The 21,518-nt window shown below is 43.0% G+C and overlaps 1 long non-coding RNA gene across 2 annotated transcripts in view; it reads left to right on the top strand.

Moving 5' to 3' along the window:
• Window positions 1-282: 282 nt before the first annotated feature.
• The window catches only part of LOC139181016 (uncharacterized), a 38,781-nt gene continuing 17,545 nt past the window's right edge, over window positions 283-21,518 (top strand). Inside the window, exons 1-2 of one of the 2 annotated variants that reach the window (XR_011565171.1) lie at window positions 283-643; window positions 12,979-13,095. This is a non-coding gene — a long non-coding RNA (uncharacterized lncRNA). Of the gene's footprint in view, window positions 644-12,438; window positions 13,096-21,518 lie in introns of those variants that run through there. The other variant, XR_011565170.1, reaches the window with a different exon arrangement.

Below are 21,518 nucleotides of genomic sequence, written 5' to 3'. Positions count from 1 at the left end.
GGTAAACTAAAATTACCATACTAAAAGGTAAGATTTATAGTATAACCGTGGGGCTTCCCCTGTGGCTCAGCTGGTAAAGGCCCCACCTGCCAGCGCAGGAAACCTAAGAGACTTGGGTTTGATCCCTGGGTCAGGAAGATCCCGTGGAGGAGGACATGGAAACCCACTCCAGCATTCTTCCCTGGAGAATCCAGTGGACAGAAGAACCTGGTAGCTTACAGTCCATAGGGTGGCAAAGAGTCGGACCATACTGAAACAATTTATCACACAGATATCGTTATGTTTCCTTTTAGCAGTGAGTGAATCTTTCAAAAAATGTTTTTTTGAAGTAACTTTAGACCTAACAAAAGTTTGCAAAAAACAGTATAGAAAACCTTCATCCAGATTTCCCTAATGTTAACATCTTCCATAGGCATATAAAAATTATGAAAATTGAAAATTAATATTGATGCAGTACTATTAACTAATTTACATACTTTATTTGAATTCTATCATTTATCCCGGTAATCTCCTTTTTCTGTCCCAGCATCCCATTCCGGATACCACATTTGGCCATCATTTCTCTTTAGTCTCCCCCACGCTGAGAATTCCTCAAGCTTTCTGGGTCTTTCCCAACGGTGACAGTTTTGGAGATACTGCTCAGGTATTTTATACAATGTCTGTCAGTTTGGGTTTGTCTGGTGTTTTCTTAGGATTAGATGAAAGTTACACATTTTTGGCAATAATACCTGTTTTATTTCCTCTCCTTCGTTCTAATGGTGATGGAGTGATTTCTACCATAGGGATCTGGGGGTGGCTGCTGAACATACACACCTGACACTGGACAGGTGCTACCCACAGCAGCTTCTCAGTACTGTTCACTCACTGCCTGAGGGAAGAGGATACTACTGGCTAGGTCGAGCCTCAGGGGAGTCATGCTCCGGAAGAGAATGAACAAGCAGGGCTGTGGGAGGTTACCTGTGGTAACAAGAGATGGTGGTGACCCTTGGTTCTCAAGGAAGGATGTGATTAGCTTGTTTGAATACTTCTGTGGACTGGTGGGGAACCAAAACCTGATAGGGGCAAGCAGACCCTGTCGCCGGTTCCTATGATAAGGCTGCTCCTGGGCTAGGGGAATTCTTGCTCGGAGCCAAAAAGAGGGATAGGATTCTTCTCAGACTTTTATTCACTGCTTTTAAAATTCATCTGTTGATTTGGCCTACAACAAATATGACTAAAAGGTGACTTTCTGTTTCCTTATTCCTACCATATTTGTTCGTTGGAATTCTGTAGAGCTGTCTTTTCTCCCTCATATTTTTATAAATTTTCAAATTACAAAATTTTATAGAATGCATTTCTAATTACCAAATCAAATAAGTAATCAAATTCTTTATGTCAATATTGAGTCGTGAATAACTTTGTTATATTCTGACTTATAATCAAATTATATCCTTATTTAGTTTCTTGCATTTTTCCAGCTTTGGTGATTAGGAACTCCTTCTTGTGGGCTGTGTGTTCTTTGAGCATGACATGGTTCTTTTCTGTGTACTTCCTTGCTGGCATTGTAAGGTATTCCTGTTCATCTTGTGACCCTGAAATCAGAACACTTCTGCCAAAACCCATGTTTCCTTTCGTTGGAAAATGACATTTAGTAACTGATATCTCCCTGCATGTTCATTGCTGCTACTGGGGTTTCCTTGCAGCTAGGTCTTCCTTTTCCATTGGTAAATGAAGGAAATATATTGTCTGTATATACTTATGCTCCCAGATACATTGGAATTTCTCTAGATATTTCTGTAGATAGTGAAAGCCAGGAGCTCACACTGGTACTTCTTTTTTTAAAATTAATTAATTAATTAATTTTAACTGGAGGATAATGAGTTTACAATATTGTGATGGTTTATGCGATACATCAACCATCCACTCTAGTCTTTTTTGTAACCTCTTTGTCTCACCTGGCTCTCCTTATCTTCAGTATCTACTTATTTGTTCACACCTGATTATACATGATGTAGTTACAGAAATGCTACCAAATGGTTAGATAGTATGACTGACCTAATGGACATGAATTTGAGCAAACTCTAGGAGATAGTGAAGGATGGGGAGACCTGGTGTGCTACAGAGACAGGGATCGCAAAAAGTCGGGTACAACTTAATGACTGAACACAAAACACGCACCTGTTGGAAGCAGTTCTGATGACTTGTGTTTGTGTACACTTGTTTATATCTTAAGCCTCAAAGGATGCAATCAAAGTACTGTTTGCCCAAGTTGCTTAGCTTAGCTATTTTCCTCCTCACTCCTTCTCTTGTGGTTAAGACATTCATTTGTAGTATATTTAGGCTAATTTGTTGGTGTTTCTAATTTGAGTTTGCCCTCTCCCCCCATATCCTAGTTCATTTTAATGTTTCACTTAATCTTGGGGTATGTGAAACACTACTGTGATTCAGACTCAGGGCTACACAAACACACATACTGTAGGAGTATGATTCTTTCCCCATGTCTTCCACCCCCTTCGCATTCCCCATTTCTTTTCCACAATCCCCCTGTAGATAACCAATCTGGTTATCTGGTTGAATCTTTCCTGTATGTACTCTACACGAATGAATAGATACATATGGGTTTTCTTATGTTCCATTGATTATTAAATGAAAGATAGCATTTTCTAAAGCTTCTTTGCACTTTTCCTTTTTCAATAAACAGCATTTCATTAAAAAACTCCTTATTCTGTACTCCTTCATTCTTTTTTATAGCTACATTAGATTACACTGGCTTCTATAGGGGCATTTCCGGAGAAGGCAATGGCAACCCACTCCAGCACTCTTGTCTGGCAAATCCCATGGACCGAGGAGCCTGGTGGGCTGCGGTCCCTGGGGTCCCTAGCAGTCGGACACGGCTGAGTGACTTCACTTTCACTTTTCACTGTCATGCCTTGTAGAAGGAAATGGCAACCCACTCCAGTGTTCTTGCCTGGAGAATCCCAGGGACCGGGACCCTGGTGGGCTGCCGTCTTTGGGGTCCCACAGAGTCGGACACGACTGAAGCGACTTAGCAGCAGCAGCAGCAGCAGCAGCAGCATAGGGGCATTTCAGTTGTTTTCAACATTTCGTAATGATTAATACAAACAATGCTGCAGTGAATAACCCTGTGTACACGCATTTTTGTGTTGGTGGTAATGTCTCTTCCAGTTTCATTTCCAGCAATAGGATTGTTGGCCCAAATGTTAAATGCATCTGTAGTTATGTTGTGTTATGGCTGAGCCACTTTCACCTTCACTTCAGTTCAGTTCAGTCGCTCAGTCGTGTCCAGCTCTTTGCGACCCCATGAGCCGCAGCACGCCAGGCCTCCCTGTCCATCACCAACTCCCGGAGTTCACTCAGACTCACGTCCATCGAGTCAGAGATGCCATCCAGCCATCTCATCCTCTGTCGTCCCCTTCTCCTCCTGCCCCCAATCCCTCCCAGCATCAGAGTCTTTTCCAATGAGTCCACTCTTCGCAACTTGCCATACATTAAAAAAAAATCTTTTTAGTCACATAGAATGTTCTTTTCTTTAATCACCTCTGGAAGTTTCAGTCACAGTTAGAAAGCCTTTCCCAATGCTGATATTGAAGAAAAATTCTGCCATATTTTCTTCAAGATTTTGTTATGGTTGCATTTTTTTGTTTAGATTCCTAAACCCATTTACAGTTTATTTTTGTGGATGGTATGTCATGGATCTGCACTGATTTTTTTTTTTTAATGTCTCAATTGTTCCAGCCTCATTTATTGAATGTTCATCTTTATTGAATGTTCATCTTTGCCTCAGTGATTTTACATGCCTTTGGATCATATACTAAAATCCCCAACTATAATTGGTGTTATTCTGAGATTTTTATTCTATGCCACTGGCCTATTAGTCTATTCCTGTACTGGTACCCAAGTGGTATAAATTCAGAGCTTTATAGTGTGCTTTTATGTCTGATATGATTACTATTCACTCATGCTGCTGCTGCTGCTGCTAAGTGGCTTCAGTCGTGTCCGACTCCGTGTGACCCCATGGACTGCAGCCCACCAGGCTTCTCCGTCCATGGGATTGTCCAGGCAAGGAACACTGGAGTGGGTTGCCATTTCCTTCTCCAATGCATGAAAGTGGAAAGTGAAAGTGAAGTTGCTCAGTCCTGTCTTGACTCTTAGCGACCCCACGGACTGCAGCCTACCAGGATGCCTACCATCCCTGGGATTTTCCGGGCAACAGTACTGGAGTGGGGTGCCATTGCCTTCTCCCTATTCACTCATAGGTTTTCCTTTTTTACTTGTATCCTGGCTATTCTTGCACGTGTGTTTTTTTTTTTTTAAATATGAACTAAATTATCCATTGGTCTAACTCCATGCAAATGTTCGCCGATATTTTTGACATTATATTCAATGTATACATAACTTTAGAGGGAATCAATATCTTTTTAGTGCTGAGTTATTCTATCTAAGGTCTTTGAAAATCTTCCTACTTATTCAAGTTTCCTTCTATGTTGTTCAAGAGTGTTTACAAATTATCCTTGTATAGATGCTCTCATTAAGTTTATTTCTATACGCTTACTCTTTGTTATTGCCATTGTATATGGGATTTTCTCTCCTAAACATGTCCTCCAGCTGTGTGTGTGTGTGTGTGTGTGTGTGTGTATGTAAAACAAAGACTAATAATATTTGTATGTAACTTTATATCCTACTACCTTGCTGAATTCTCTTTGTTTTAGTTAATTTGTCATGGTTTCTATAAGACTCTTCAGGTGTGCGATGATATCACCTGGACATAGAGGTGGCTTTACATCTTCTTGTCCATTCTTAAAAATCTTATTGGTTTCTCTAGTCAACTGACTAGTGCTGGCTGTTGAAGACTGAACAGGAGCGATATAGTGGGCATACTTTTGTTATTCCTGACCTTATTGGAAAACCTCTGGTACTCCCCCACTAAATAAAGTATTTGCATGAGGAACTACTTATATAGCTCTTATCATGTTAATAATGCACCCCTGATTCCTATTTCTTCAGTTTTCTCTTTTTTAACATGAATGCCTATTGAAGTTTCCCAAAGATTGGTTTGGCATCTGTGATGATAGTCATATGATTATTGTTCAGTTGCTTTTGTCACGTCTGACTCTTTGCAACCCAGGCTCCTCTGTCCTCCCCTATCTCCCAGAGTTTGCTCAGATTCATGTGTATTGAGTCAGTGATGCTGTCTAACCATCTCATTCTCTGCTGCTCCCTACTCGTTTCGACTTCAATCTCTCCCAACATCAGGGTCTTTGTCTTTAAATATGTTACCGTGGTGAATGATATGAATGAAATTCCTAATACAGAGCCAGCCTTGTATTAATGGAATAAGTCCCACTTTATCACAGTATCAGATCAGATCAGATCAGTCGCTCAGTCGTGTCCGACTCTTTGCGACCCCGTGAATCGAGGCACGCCAGGCCTCCCTGTCCATCACCAACTCCCGGAGTTCACCGAGACTCACGTCCATCGAGTCAGTGATGCCCTCCAGCCATCTCATCCTCTGTTGTCCCCTTCTCCTCCTGCCCCCAATCCCTCCCAGCACCAGAGTCTTTTCCAATGAGTCAACTCTTCGCATGAGGTGGCCAAAGTACTGGAGTTTCAGCTTTAGCATCATTCCTTCCAAAGAAATGCCAGGGCTGATCTCCTCCACAATGGACTGGTTGGATCTCCTTGCAGTCCAAGGGACTCTCAAGAGTCTTCTCCAACACCAGCGTTCAAAAGCATCAATTCTTCGGCGCCCAGCCTTCTTCACAGTCCAACTCTCACATCCATACATGACCACAGGAAAAACCATAGCCTTGACTAGAGGAACCTTTGTTGGCAAAGTAATGTCTCTGTACTACTTTCTAAATGTATTGTTGGATGTTTGCTAATACTCTATTTAGAGTTTTGGTATCTATGTTTATGTGTTAGTATCCTACTTGCTTCCTAAACGAAATTAGGGACGTGTCCTTGCTTTCAAATGTTCTTAAACAAGTCACAAAGCTTTGGGACTATTTGATCTTTGATGGTTTACTAGAATTCACCAATAAATACATCTGAGCAAGGTGCTTCTTGGGTGTAATTCTTGTAATAACTGTATTCATTTCTTCTGTGAAAATTGGCTCATTTAAACTTTCTAACACTAGATTTAAACTTTCGAAGCAAAGGAGAAAAGAAAAGATATAAGCTTCTGAATGCAGAGTTCCAAAGAAGAGCAAGAAGAGGTAAGAAAGCCTTCTTCAGTGATCAGTGCAAAGAAATAGAGGAAAACAACAGAATGGGAAAGACTAGAGATCTCGTCAAGAAAATTAGAGGTACTAAGGGAACATCTCGTGCAAAGATGGGCTCGATAAAGGACAGAAATGGTATGGACCTAACAGAAGCAGAAGATACTAAGAAGAGATGGCAAGAATACACAGAAGAACTGTACAAGAAAGATCTTCACGAGCAAGATAATCACGACGGTGATTATCTAGGTGATAATCTAGGTGATATCTATCTAGGTGATAATCTAGGTGATCACTCACCTGGAGCCAGGTATCCTGGAATGTGAAATCAAGTGGGCCTTAGAAAGCATCACCAGGAACAAAGCTGGTGGGCGTGATGGAATTGCAGTTGAGCTATTTCAAATCCTGAAAGATGATGCTGTGGAAGTGCTGCACTCAATATGCCAGCAAATTTGGAAAACTCAGCAGTGGCCACAGGACTGGAAAAGGTCAGTTTTCATTCCAATCCCAAAGAAAGGCAACTCCAAAGAATGTTCAAACTACTGCATAACTGCACTCATCTCACACGCTAGTAAAGTAATGGTCAAAATTCTCCAAGCCAGGCTTCAGCAATACGTGAACCGTGAACTTCCAGATGTTCAAGCTGGTTTTAGAAAAGGCAGAGGAACCAGAGTCCAAATTGCCAACATCTGCTGGATCATGGAAAAAGCAAGAGAGTTCCAGGAAAACATCTATTTCTGCTTTATTGACTATGCCAAAGCCTTTGACTGTGTGGATCACAATCAACTGTGGAAAATTCTTCAAGAGATGGGAATACCAGACCACCTGACCTGCCTCTTGAGAAACCTGTATGCAGGTCAGAAAGCAGCAGTTAGAACTGGACATGGAACAACAGACTGTTTCCAAATAGGACAAGGAGTACGGCAAGGCTGTATATTGTCACCGTGCTTGTTCAACTTATATGCAGAGTACATCTTGAGAAACGCTGGGCTGGAGGAAGCACAAGCTGGAATCAAGATTACCGGGAGAAATATCAATAACGTCAGATATGCAGATGACACCACCCTTATGGCAGAAAGTGAAAAAGAACTAAAGAGCCTCTTGACGAAAGTGAAAGAGGAGAGCGAAAACGTTGGCTTAAAGAAAGCTCAACATTCAGAAAACGACGATCATGGCATCTGGTCTCATCCATGGCAAATAGATGGGGAAACAGTGGAAATAGTGGCTGACTTTGTTTTTCTGGGCTCCAAAATCACTGCAGATGGTGACTGCAGCCATGAAATTAAAAGACGCTGACTCCTTGGAAGGAAAGTTATGACCAACCCAGACAGCATATTGAAAAGCAGAGACATTAGTTTGTCAACAACGGTCCGTCTAGTCAAGGCTATGGTTTTTCCGGTGGTCATGTATGGATGTGAGATTTGGACTATAAAGAAAGCTAAGCACTGAAGAATTGATGCTTTTGAACCGTGGTGTTGGAGAAAACTCTTGAGAGTCCCTTGGACTTCAAGGAGATCCAACCAGTCCATCCTAAAGGAGGTCAGTCCTGGGTGTTCATTGGAACGACTGATGCTGAAGCCGAACGTCCAATACTTTGGCCACCTCATGCGAAGAGTTGACTCATTGGAAAAGACCCTGATGCTGGGAGGGATTGGGGGCAGGAGGAGAAGGGGACGACAGAGGATGAGATGGCTGGATGGCATCACTGACTCGGTGGACGTGAGTCTGAGTGAACTCCGGGAGTTGGTGATGGACAGGGAGGCCTGGCGTGCCTCGATTCACGGGGTCGCAAAGAGTCGGACACGACTGAGCGACTGATCTGATCTGATCTGAAGTGGTAAAGTCATGAAACCAGGGATCCAGTTTAAGATATTTAATGCCATTACCCCCATCTACTGAAAGATGGCATTATATGGCAAAACATTAAAACAGTCATGGATGGTTTACTTCTTTAGCGGCAATTAAAAGAGTATAAGAAAGAAATGTTGAGAAAAGAAAACAGAAAAACAGCAAACCTAAACTAAAGCAAAGTAGAAACAGCAACAAATCAGAGAAACGAAACATACTCAGAAAAAACTAGGATCAAATGCTAGGTGTCATGAAGAAAAGTAAGCCTTGGCTAATGAGGTGAGCAGAGAAGTGAACCTAGTAAGGATGGTGGTTATAGGAACATCTGTGGGCAAGTTGTTACAGGAAAATACATAATGGTGTGAAAACATGCTTGCTGAGTTAGAGTTAGGGTCAGAGGCACAAAAAATAGGCTAGTATGGCTGGAGAACAATTCATTGAACAAATGTTGAAGTATACATTATACCAAGCATTACTATAAGGATATGTTAATGAACAAATAAACAAAGATTCCCGCCCTCCAGGAATTTATATTTTTCCACCAGAAGGAGATGGCCAAATTAGAAAAAGAGCATATAAATAAAATGTATTGTATTCTGAAAAGTTTTAAACAACTGGGAAGAGAATAAGAAACCAACAGTGGAATCAGGATTTCAGGGAGAAAGTGAAAGTGAAAGTTGCTCAGTTGTGTGCGACTCTCCGTGACCCCATGGACTATACAGTCCATGGAATTCTCCAGGCCAGAATGCAGGAGTGGGCAGCCTTTCCCTTCTCGAGGGGATCCTCTTAACCCAGGGATCGAACCCAGGTCTCCCACATTGTTGGGCAGATTCTTTAGCGGCTGAGCCACAAGGAAAGCCCAAGAATACTGGAGTGGGTAGCCTATCCCTTCTCCAGTGGATCTTCCCAACCCAGGAATCGAACCAAGGTCTCCCACATTGCAGGCTGAGAAGGTTGGACACAAATACCCTGAATGCCCCTTGCTATTAAAGGGGCGGCAGTTTTCTCCTTCCCCAGAGAAGGGCATGGCCTCTCACTCCAGCTGTCTTGCCTGGAGAATCCCCTGGACAGAGGGACCTGATGGGCTTCACAGTTCATGGGGTCACAAAGAGTCGGACAAGACTGAAGCAACTTAGAATGCATGCAGTTTTCTCCTTTATGCTGCTTTTGTCAAATGTCAACGTCACTGCTATGCTGGCTTTACTGCACAGAGGCCAGAATACATTCTTCCCTATCTGGTGTGGACTCAACACCTTATGTACCGTAGGAGAGCCCTGTGGACACTAAAGTTTGATGGCTTTTTTCATCAAGTGCTAAGTCGCCCACCAGGCCCCTCGTCCATGGGATTCTCCAGGCAAGAATACTGGACTGAAAAACAAAAACAAAAACAAAGGATACTGGAGTGGGTTGCCGTGACCTCCTCCAGGGGATCGTCCTGACCCAGGGATCGAACCTGGACCCTGACATCTCCTGCATTGGCAGGCGGGTTCTTTACCACTAGCGCCACCCGAGAAGCCTCTTTTTCGATAAGGGGCCAATTGTTTTTAAGTTCAGTCTCTGTTGCAAAGCCCATCGATGTGGACATCAGTTCTCTGAGTTTGAGTCCTGGCCTGGCAGAAACCCTGGCCAGGCGGTATCTAGGCCACACAGAGAGACCTTGTGCCCAGCTTTCCACCCAAGGGGTTCTAGAGCCGAGGCGCTGGCGCCTGAGGGGAACCTTCTCACCCATAAGCCTCTCTGCTATGTGGGCGGGTCTAGAACTTGGCCCCGCCTCCCAGTACCTAGCTGATTGAGTGAGTGGGTGGCATGTGACGTGAGCTAGACCAATCCAAGTGCTCTTCTGGCGAGGACCCGTTAGGACGCCAGTAGCCTCCAGCGCTGCGGCTTGTTGGCAGCGGCCTGTGGAGAGGGAGGGACGCGCTGCCACTGCTCGGGTCTTGGACGTCTCGACTGTTTTCCGACTCTTCTTCCAGTCAGGTATCTCAACGGTATTCTTTCTACAAACTCTGTCTCTACTGATATAAATGAAATTACCTAGGACCAAAGTTTGGGGATTAATAAGAAAGGCAATGGATTGAATTGCTCGCCGGCCAACTCTCCTGTCCACCCTCTGAGTAACCCTCTTTCCTCACCTGTGATTAGCTTCAATTTTGTGGTTAATCATTTCTTGCTCTCTTTAAAATCCCTCGATCCAAAAAAATGAAATAAAATCCCTCGATCATGTTGCGCTCCTCTAAAAAAATCATATTTGTTTGCATCTAATTATTTTTGTGGTTCGTATTGATAATGCCCAGAAATCGAACCCAGGTCTCCTTGATTGTAGGCAGATTCTTTACCGTCTGAGCCAGCAGGAGCAGATAAATATTCATCTACACCTTGGAAATGGTTGCACTTTCCTTTATATTAATGGGCCCTCTAGACAGGACATGACAATCCACTCCAGTATTCTTGCCGGGAGAATCCCATGGACAGAGGAGCCTGGCAGGCTACAGTCCATGGAAGCACAAAGAGTCAGACATGACTGAGAAACTAACACTCTCACTTTCAAACCACTTTGAAATAGTTTTTTAATGGATCACGAGACACGAACATTTATCCATCTTTATATCCATCCTCCTAACCGTATTTCAATTGGTTAAACTAAAATTACCATACTAAAAGGTCAGATTTATAGTATAACCGTGGGGCTTCCCCTGTGGCTCAGCTGGTAAAGGCCCCACCTGCCAATGCAGGAAACCTAAGAGACTTGAGTTTGATCCCTGGGTCAGGAAGATCCCGTAGAGGAGGACATGGAAACCCACTCCAGCATTCTTCCCTGGACAATGCCCTGGACAGAGGGACCTGATGGGCTACAGTTCATGGGGTCACAAAGAGTCGGACAAGACTGAAGCAACTTAGAATGCATGCCGTTTTCTCCTTTATGCTGCTTTTGTCAAATGTCAATGTCACTGCTTTGCTGGCTTTACTGCACAGAGGCCAGAATACTTTCTTCCCTATCTGGTGTGGACTCAACACCTTATGTACCGTAGGAGAGCCCTGTGGACACTAAAGTTTGATGACTTTTTTCATCAAGTGCTAAGTCGCCCACCAGGCCCCTCGTCCATGGGATTCTCCAGGCAAGAATGCTGGACTGAAAAACAAACAAAAACAAAGGATACTGGAGTGGGTTGCCGTGACCTCCTCCAGGGGATCGTCCTGACCCAGGGATCGAACCTGGACCCTGACATCTCCTGCATTGGCAGGCGGGTTCTTTACCACTAGCGCCACCCGAGAAGCCTCTTTTTCGATAAGGGGCCAATTGTTTTTAAGTTCAGTCTCTGTTGCAAAGCCCATCGATGTGGACATCAGTTCTCTGAGTTTGAGTCCTGGCCTGGCAGAAACCCTGGCCAGGCGGTATCTAGGCCACACAGAGAGACCTTGTGCCCAGCTTTCCACCCAAGGGGTTCTAGAGCCGAGGCGCTGGCGCCTGAGGGGAACCTTCTCACCCATAAGCCTCTCTGCTATGTGGGCGGGTCTAGAACTTGGCCCCGCCTCCCGGTACCTAGCTGATTGAGTGAGTGGGTGGCATGTGACGTGAGCTAGACCAATCCAAGTGCTCTTCTGGCGAGGACCCGTTAGGACGCCAGTAGCCTCCAGCGCTGCGGCTTGTTGGCAGCGGCCTGTGGAGAGGGAGGGACGCGCTGTCACTGCTCGGGTCTTGGACGTCTCGACTGTTTTCCGACTCTTCTTCCAGTCAGGTATCTCAACGGTATTCTTTCTACAAACTCTGTCTCTACTGATATAAATGAAATTACCTAGGACCAAAGTTTGGGGATTAATAAGAAAGGCAATGGATTGAATTGCTCGCCGGCCAACTCTCCTGTCCACCCTCTGAGTAACCCTCTTCCCTCACCTGTGATTAGCTTCAATTTTGTGGTTAATCATTTCTTGCTCTCTTTAAAATCCCTCGATCCAATAAAATGAAATAAAATCCCTCGATCGTGTTGCGCTCCTCTAAAAAAATCGTATTTGTTTGCATCTAATTATTTTTGTGGTTCGTATTGATAATGCCCAGAAATCGAACCCAGGTCTCCTTGATTGTAGGCAGATTCTTTACCGTCTGAGCCAGCAGGAGCAGATAAATATTCATCTACACCTTGGAAATGGTTGCACTTTCCTTTATATTAATGGGCCCTCTAGACAGGACATGACAATCCACTCCAGTATTCTTGCCGGGAGAATCCCATGGACAGAGGAGCCTGGCAGGCTACAGTCCATGGAAGCATAAAGAGTCAGACATGACTGAGAAACTAACACTCTCACTTTCAAACCACTTTGAAATAGTTTTTTAATGGATCACGAGGCACGGACATTTATCCATCTTTATATCCATCCTCCTGACCGTATTTCAATTGGTTGAACTATTACTAAAAGGTAAGATTTATAGTATAACCGTGGGGCTTCCCCTGTGGCTCAGCTGGTAAAGGCCCCACCTGCCAGCGCAGGAAACCTAAGAGACTTGGGTTTGATCCCTGGGTCAGGAAGATCCCGTGGAGGAGGACATGGAAACCCACTCCAGCATTCTTCCCTGGAGAATCCAGTGGACAGAAGAACCTGGTAGCTTACAGTCCATAGGGTGGCAAAGAGTCGGACCATACTGAAGCAATTTATCACACAGATATCGTTATGTTTCCTTTTAGCAGTGAGTGAATCTTTCAAAAAATGTTTTTTTGAAGTAACTTTAGACCTAACAAAAGTTTGCAAAAAACAGTATAGAAAACCTTCATCCAGATTTCCCTAATGTTAACATCTTCCATAGGCATATAAAAATTATGAAAATTGAAAATTAATATTGATGCAGTACTATTAACTAATTTACATACTTTATTTGAATTCTATCATTTATCCCGGTAATCTCCTTTTTCTGTCCCAGCATCCCATTCCGGATACCACATTTGGCCATCATTTCTCTTTAGTCTCCCCCACGCTGAGAATTCCTCAAGCTTTCTGGGTCTTTCCCAACGGTGACAGTTTTGGAGATACTGCTCAGGTATTTTATACAATGTCTGTCAGTTTGGGTTTGTCTGGTGTTTTCTTAGGATTAGATGAAAGTTACACATTTTTGGCAATAATACCTGTTTTATTTCCTCTCCTTCGTTCTAATGGTGATGGAGTGATTTCTACCATAGGGATCTGGGGGTGGCTGCTGAACATACACACCTGACACTGGACAGGTGCTACCCACAGCAGCTTCTCAGTACTGTTCACTCACTGCCTGAGGGAAGAGGATACTACTGGCTAGGTCGAGCCTCAGGGGAGTCATGCTCCGGAAGAGAATGAACAAGCAGGGCTGTGGGAGGTTACCTGTGGTAACAAGAGATGGTGGTGACCCTTGGTTCTCAAGGAAGGATGTGATTAGCTTGTTTGAATACTTCTGTGGACTGGTGGGGAACCAAAACCTGATAGGGGCAAGCAGACCCTGTCGCCGGTTCCTATGATAAGGCTGCTCCTGGGCTAGGGGAATTCTTGCTCGGAGCCAAAAAGAGGGATAGGATTCTTCTCAGACTTTTATTCACTGCTTTTAAAATTCATCTGTTGATTTGGCCTACAACAAATATGACTAAAAGGTGACTTTCTGTTTCCTTATTCCTACCATATTTGTTCGTTGGAATTCTGTAGAGCTGTCTTTTCTCCCTCATATTTTTATAAATTTTCAAATTACAAAATTTTATAGAATGCATTTCTAATTACCAAATCAAATAAGTAATCAAATTCTTTATGTCAATATTGAGTCGTGAATAACTTTGTTATATTCTGACTTATAATCAAATTATATCCTTATTTAGTTTCTTGCATTTTTCCAGCTTTGGTGATTAGGAACTCCTTCTTGTGGGCTGTGTGTTCTTTGAGCATGACATGGTTCTTTTCTGTGTACTTCCTTGCTGGCATTGTAAGGTATTCCTGTTCATCTTGTGACCCTGAAATCAGAACACTTCTGCCAAAACCCATGTTTCCTTTCGTTGGAAAATGACATTTAGTAACTGATATCTCCCTGCATGTTCATTGCTGCTACTGGGGTTTCCTTGCAGCTAGGTCTTCCTTTTCCATTGGTAAATGAAGGAAATATATTGTCTGTATATACTTATGCTCCCAGATACATTGGAATTTCTCTAGATATTTCTGTAGATAGTGAAAGCCAGGAGCTCACACTGGTACTTCTTTTTTTAAAATTAATTAATTAATTAATTTTAACTGGAGGATAATGAGTTTACAATATTGTGATGGTTTATGCGATACATCAACCATCCACTCTAGTCTTTTTTGTAACCTCTTTGTCTCACCTGGCTCTCCTTATCTTCAGTATCTACTTATTTGTTCACACCTGATTATACATGATGTAGTTACAGAAATGCTACCAAATGGTTAGATAGTATGACCGACCTAATGGACATGAATTTGAGCAAACTCTAGGAGATAGTGAAGGATGGGGAGACCTGGTGTGCTACAGAGACAGGGATCGCAAAAAGTCGGGTACAACTTAATGACTGAACACAAAACACGCACCTGTTGGAAGCAGTTCTGATGACTTGTGTTTGTGTACACTTGTTTATATCTTAAGCCTCAAAGGATGCAATCAAAGTACTGTTTGCCCAAGTTGCTTAGCTTAGCTATTTTCCTCCTCACTCCTTCTCTTGTGGTTAAGACATTCATTTGTAGTATATTTAGGCTAATTTGTTGGTGTTTCTAATTTGAGTTTGCCCTCTCCCCCCATATCCTAGTTCATTTTAATGTTTCACTTAATCTTGGGGTATGTGAAACACTACTGTGATTCAGACTCAGGGCTACACAAACACACATACTGTAGGAGTATGATTCTTTCCCCATGTCTTCCACCCCCTTCGCATTCCCCATTTCTTTTCCACAATCCCCCTGTAGATAACCAATCTGGTTATCTGGTTGAATCTTTCCTGTATGTACTCTACACGAATGAATAGATACATATGGGTTTTCTTATGTTCCATTGATTATTAAATGAAAGATAGCATTTTCTAAAGCTTCTTTGCACTTTTCCTTTTTCAATAAACAGCATTTCATTAAAAAAAAAAACTCCTTATTCTGTACTCCTTCATTCTTTTTTATAGCTACATTAGATTACACTGGCTTCTATAGGGGCATTTCCGGAGAAGGCAATGGCAACCCACTCCAGCACTCTTGTCTGGCAAATCCCATGGACCGAGGAGCCTGGTGGGCTGCGGTCCCTGGGGTCCCTAGCAGTCGGACACGGCTGAGTGACTTCACTTTCACTTTTCACTGTCATGCCTTGTAGAAGGAAATGGCAACCCACTCCAGTGTTCTTGCCTGGAGAATCCCAGGGACCGGGGACCCTGGTGGGCTGCCGTCTTTGGGGTCCCACAGAGTCGGACACGACTGAAGCGACTTAGCAGCAGCAGCAGCAGCAGCAGCAGCATAGGGGCATTTCAGTTGTTTTCAACATTTCGTAATGATTAATACAAACAATGCTGCAGTGAATAACCCTGTGTACACGCATTTTTGTGTTGGTGGTAATGTCTCTTCCAGTTTCATTTCCAGCAATAGGATTGTTGGCCCAAATGTTAAATGCATCTGTAGTTATGTTGTGTTATGGCTGAGCCACTTTCACCTTCACTTCAGTTCAGTTCAGTCGCTCAGTCGTGTCCAGCTCTTTGCGACCCCATGAGCCGCAGCACGCCAGGCCTCCCTGTCCATCACCAACTCCCGGAGTTCACTCAGACTCACGTCCATCGAGTCAGAGATGCCATCCAGCCATCTCATCCTCTGTCGTCCCCTTCTCCTCCTGCCCCCAATCCCTCCCAGCATCAGAGTCTTTTCCAATGAGTCCACTCTTCGCAACTTGCCATACATTAAAAAAAAATCTTTTTAGTCACATAGAATGTTCTTTTCTTTAATCACCTCTGGAAGTTTCAGTCACAGTTAGAAAGCCTTTCCCAATGCTGATATTGAAGAAAAATTCTGCCATATTTTCTTCAAGATTTTGTTATGGTTGCATTTTTTTGTTTAGATTCCTAAACCCATTTACAGTTTATTTTTGTGGATGGTATGTCATGGATCTGCACTGATTTTTTTTTTTAATGTCTCAATTGTTCCAGCCTCATTTATTGAATGTTCATCTTTGCCTCAGTGATTTTACATGCCTTTGGATCATATACTAAAATCCCCAACTATAATTGGTGTTATTCTGAGATTTTTATTCTATGCCACTGGCCTATTAGTCTATTCCTGTACTGGTACCCAAGTGGTATAAATTCAGAGCTTTATAGTGTGCTTTTATGTCTGATATGATTACTATTCACTCATGCTGCTGCTGCTGCTGCTAAGTGGCTTCAGTCGTGTCCGACTCCGTGTGACCCCATGGACTGCAGCCCACCAGGCTTCTCCGTCCATGGGATTGTCCAGGCAAGGAACACTGGAGTGGGTTGCCATTTCCTTCTCCAATGCATGAAAGTGGAAAGTGAAAGTGAAGTTGCTCAGTCCTGTCTTGACTCTTAGCGACCCCACGGACTGCAGCCTACCAGGATGCCTACCATCCCTGGGATTTTCCGGGCAACAGTACTGGAGTGGGGTGCCATTGCCTTCTCCCTATTCACTCATAGGTTTTCCTTTTTTACTTGTATCCTGGCTATTCTTGCACGTGTGTTTTTTTTTTTTAAATATGAACTAAATTATCCATTGGTCTAACTCCATGCAAATGTTCGCCGATATTTTTGACATTATATTCAATGTATACATAACTTTAGAGGGAATCAATATCTTTTTAGTGCTGAGTTATTCTATCTAAGGTCTTTGAAAATCTTCCTACTTATTCAAGTTTCCTTCTATGTTGTTCAAGAGTGTTTACAAATTATCCTTGTATAGATGCTCTCATTAAGTTTATTTCTATACGCTTACTCTTTGTTATTGCCATTGTATATGGGATTTTCTCTCCTAAACATGTCCTCCAGCTGTGTGTGTGTGTGTGTATGTAAAACAAAGACTAATAATATTTGTATGTAACTTTATATCCTACTACCTTGCTGAATTCTCTTTGTTTTAGTTAATTTGTCATGGTTTCTATAAGACTCTTCAGGTGTGCGATGATATCACCTGGACATAGAGGTGGCTTTACATCTTCTTGTCCATTCTTAAAAATCTTATTGGTTTCTCTAGTCAACTGACTAGTGCTTGCTGTTGAAGACTGAACAGGAGCGATATAGTGGGCATACTTTTGTTATTCCTGACCTTATTGGAAAACCTCTGGTACTCCCCCACTAAATAAAGTATTTGCATGAGGAACTACTTATATAGCTCTTATCATGTTAATAATGCACCCCTGATTCCTATTTCTTCAGTTTTCTCTTTTTTAACATGAATGCCTATTGAAGTTTCCCAAAGATTGGTTTGGCATCTGTGATGATAGTCATATGATTATTGTTCAGTTGCTATTGTCACGTCTGACTCTTTGCAACCCAGGCTCCTCTGTCCTCCCCTATCTCCCAGAGTTTGCTCAGATTCATGTGTATTGAGTCAGTGATGCTGTCTAACCATCTCATTCTCTGCTGCTCCCTACTCGTTTCGACTTCAATCTCTCCCAACATCAGGGTCTTTGTCTTTAAATATGTTACCGTGGTGAATGATATGAATGAAATTCCTAATACAGAGCCAGCCTTGTATTAATGGAATAAGTCCCACTTTATCACAGTATCAGATCAGATCAGATCAGTCGCTCAGTCGTGTCCGACTCTTTGCGACCCCGTGAATCGAGGCACGCCAGGCCTCCCTGTCCATCACCAACTCCCGGAGTTCACCGAGACTCACGTCCATCGAGTCAGTGATGCCCTCCAGCCATCTCATCCTCTGTTGTCCCCTTCTCCTCCTGCCCCCAATCCCTCCCAGCACCAGAGTCTTTTCCAATGAGTCAACTCTTCGCATGAGGTGGCCAAAGTACTGGAGTTTCAGCTTTAGCATCATTCCTTCCAAAGAAATGCCAGGGCTGATCTCCTCCACAATGGACTGGTTGGATCTCCTTGCAGTCCAAGGGACTCTCAAGAGTCTTCTCCAACACCAGCGTTCAAAAGCATCAATTCTTCGGCGCCCAGCCTTCTTCACAGTCCAACTCTCACATCCATACATGACCACAGGAAAAACCATAGCCTTGACTAGAGGAACCTTTGTTGGCAAAGTAATGTCTCTGTACTACTTTCTAAATGTATTGTTGGATGTTTGCTAATATTCTATTTAGAGTTTTGGTATCTATGTTTATGTGTTAGTATCCTACTTGCTTCCTAAACGAAATTAGGGACGTGTCCTTGCTTTCAAATGTTCTTAAACAAGTCACAAAGCTTTGGGACTATTTGATCTTTGATGGTTTACTAGAATTCACCAATAAATACATCTGAGCAAGGTGCTTCTTGGGTGTAATTCTTGTAATAACTGTATTCATTTCTTCTGTGAAAATTGGCTCATTTAAACTTTCTAACACTAGATTTAAACTTTCGAAGCAAAGGAGAAAAGAAAAGATATAAGCGTCTGAATGCAGAGTTCCAAAGAAGAGCCAGAAGAGGTAAGAAAGCCTTCTTCAGTGATCAGTGCAAAGAAATAGAGGAAAACAACAGAATGGGAAAGACTAGAGATCTCGTCAAGAAAATTAGAGGTACTAAGGGAACATCTCGTGCAAAGATGGGCTCGATAAAGGACAGAAATGGTATGGACCTAACAGAAGCAGAAGATACTAAGAAGAGATGGCAAGAATACACAGAAGAACTGTACAAGAAAGATCTTCACGAGCAAGATAATCACGACGGTGATTATCTAGGTGATAATCTAGGTGATATCTATCTAGGTGATAATCTAGGTGATCACTCACCTGGAGCCAGGTATCCTGGAATGTGAAATCAAGTGGGCCTTAGAAAGCATCACCAGGAACAAAGCTGGTGGGCGTGATGGAATTGCAGTTGAGCTATTTCAAATCCTGAAAGATGATGCTGTGGAAGTGCTGCACTCAATATGCCAGCAAATTTGGAAAACTCAGCAGTGGCCACAGGACTGGAAAAGGTCAGTTTTCATTCCAATCCCAAAGAAAGGCAACTCCAAAGAATGTTCAAACTACTGCATAACTGCACTCATCTCACACGCTAGTAAAGTAATGGTCAAAATTCTCCAAGCCAGGCTTCAGCAATACGTGAACCGTGAACTTCCAGATGTTCAAGCTGGTTTTAGAAAAGGCAGAGGAACCAGAGTCCAAATTGCCAACATCTGCTGGATCATGGAAAAAGCAAGAGAGTTCCAGGAAAACATCTATTTCTGCTTTATTGACTATGCCAAAGCCTTTGACTGTGTGGATCACAATCAACTGTGGAAAATTCTTCAAGAGATGGGAATACCAGACCACCTGACCTGCCTCTTGAGAAACCTGTATGCAGGTCAGAAAGCAGCAGTTAGAACTGGACATGGAACAACAGACTGTTTCCAAATAGGACAAGGAGTACGGCAAGGCTGTATATTGTCACCGTGCTTGTTCAACTTATATGCAGAGTACATCTTGAGAAACGCTGGGCTGGAGGAAGCACAAGCTGGAATCAAGATTACCGGGAGAAATATCAATAACGTCAGATATGCAGATGACACCACCCTTATGGCAGAAAGTGAAAAAGAACTAAAGAGCCTCTTGACGAAAGTGAAAGAGGAGAGCGAAAACGTTGGCTTAAAGAAAGCTCAACATTCAGAAAACGACGATCATGGCATCTGGTCTCATCCATGGCAAATAGATGGGGAAACAGTGGAAATAGTGGCTGACTTTGTTTTTCTGGGCTCCAAAATCACTGCAGATGGTGACTGCAGCCATGAAATTAAAAGACGCTGACTCCTTGGAAGGAAAGTTATGACCAACCCAGACAGCATATTGAAAAGCAGAGACATTAGTTTGTCAACAACGGTCCGTCTAGTCAAGGCTATGGTTTTTCCGGTGGTCATGTATGGATGTGAGATTTGGACTATAAAGAAAGCTAAGCACTGAAGAATTGATGCTTTTGAACCGTGGTGTTGGAGAAAACTCTTGAGAGTCCCTTGGACTTCAAGGAGATCCAACCAGTCCATCCTAAAGGAGGTCAGTCCTGGGTGTTCATTGGAACGACTGATGCTGAAGCCGAACGTCCAATACTTTGGCCACCTCATGCGAAGAGTTGACTCATTGGAAAAGACCCTGATGCTGGGAGGGATTGGGGGCAGGAGGAGAAGGGGACGACAGAGGATGAGATGGCTGGATGGCATCACTGACTCGGTGGACGTGAGTCTGAGTGAACTCCGGGAGTTGGTGATGGACAGGGAGGCCTGGCGTGCCTCGATTCACGGGGTCGCAAAGAGTCGGACACGACTGAGCGACTGATCTGATCTGATCTGAAGTGGTAAAGTCATGAAACCAGGGATCCAGTTTAAGATATTTAATGCCATTACCCCCATCTACTGAAAGATGGCATTATATGGCAAAACATTAAAACAGTCATGGATGGTTTACTTCTTTAGCGGCAATTAAAAGAGTATAAGAAAGAAATGTTGAGAAAAGAAAACAGAAAAACAGCAAACCTAAACTAAAGCAAAGTAGAAACAGCAACAAATCAGAGAAACGAAACATACTCAGAAAAAACTAGGATCAAATGCTAGGTGTCATGAAGAAAAGTAAGCCTTGGCTAATGAGGTGAGCAGAGAAGTGAACCTAGTAAGGATGGTGGTTATAGGAACATCTGTGGGCAAGTTGTTACAGGAAAATACATAATGGTGTGAAAACATGCTTGCTGAGTTAGAGTTAGGGTCAGAGGCACAAAAAATAGGCTAGTATGGCTGGAGAACAATTCATTGAACAAATGTTGAAGTATACATTATACCAAGCATTACTATAAGGATATGTTAATGAACAAATAAACAAAGATTCCCGCCCTCCAGGAATTTATATTTGTCCACCAGAAGGAGATGGCCAAATTAGAAAAAGAGCATATAAATAAAATGTATTGTATTCTGAAAAGTTTTAAACAACTGGGAAGAGAATAAGAAACCAACAGTGGAATCAGGATTTCAGGGAGAAAGTGAAAGTGAAAGTTGCTCAGTTGTGTGCGACTCTCCGTGACCCCATGGACTATACAGTCCATGGAATTCTCCAGGCCAGAATGCAGGAGTGGGCAGCCTTTCCCTTCTCGAGGGGATCCTCTTAACCCAGGGATCGAACCCAGGTCTCCCACATTGTTGGGCAGATTCTTTAGCGGCTGAGCCACAAGGAAAGCCCAAGAATACTGGAGTGGGTAGCCTATCCCTTCTCCAGTGGATCTTCCCAACCCAGGAATCGAACCAAGGTCTCCCACATTGCAGGCTGAGAAGGTTGGACACAAATACCCTGAATGCCCCTTGCTATTAAAGGGGCGGCAGTTTTCTCCTTCCCCAGAGAAGGGC

Source organism: Bos indicus, chromosome X (genome assembly GCF_029378745.1).
Source record: "Bos indicus isolate NIAB-ARS_2022 breed Sahiwal x Tharparkar chromosome X, NIAB-ARS_B.indTharparkar_mat_pri_1.0, whole genome shotgun sequence".
Taxonomy (NCBI): Eukaryota; Metazoa; Chordata; class Mammalia; order Artiodactyla; family Bovidae; genus Bos; species Bos indicus.
The sequence above is the reverse complement of the archived record's forward strand: the minus strand, read 5'-3'. Positions and strand labels throughout refer to the sequence as shown.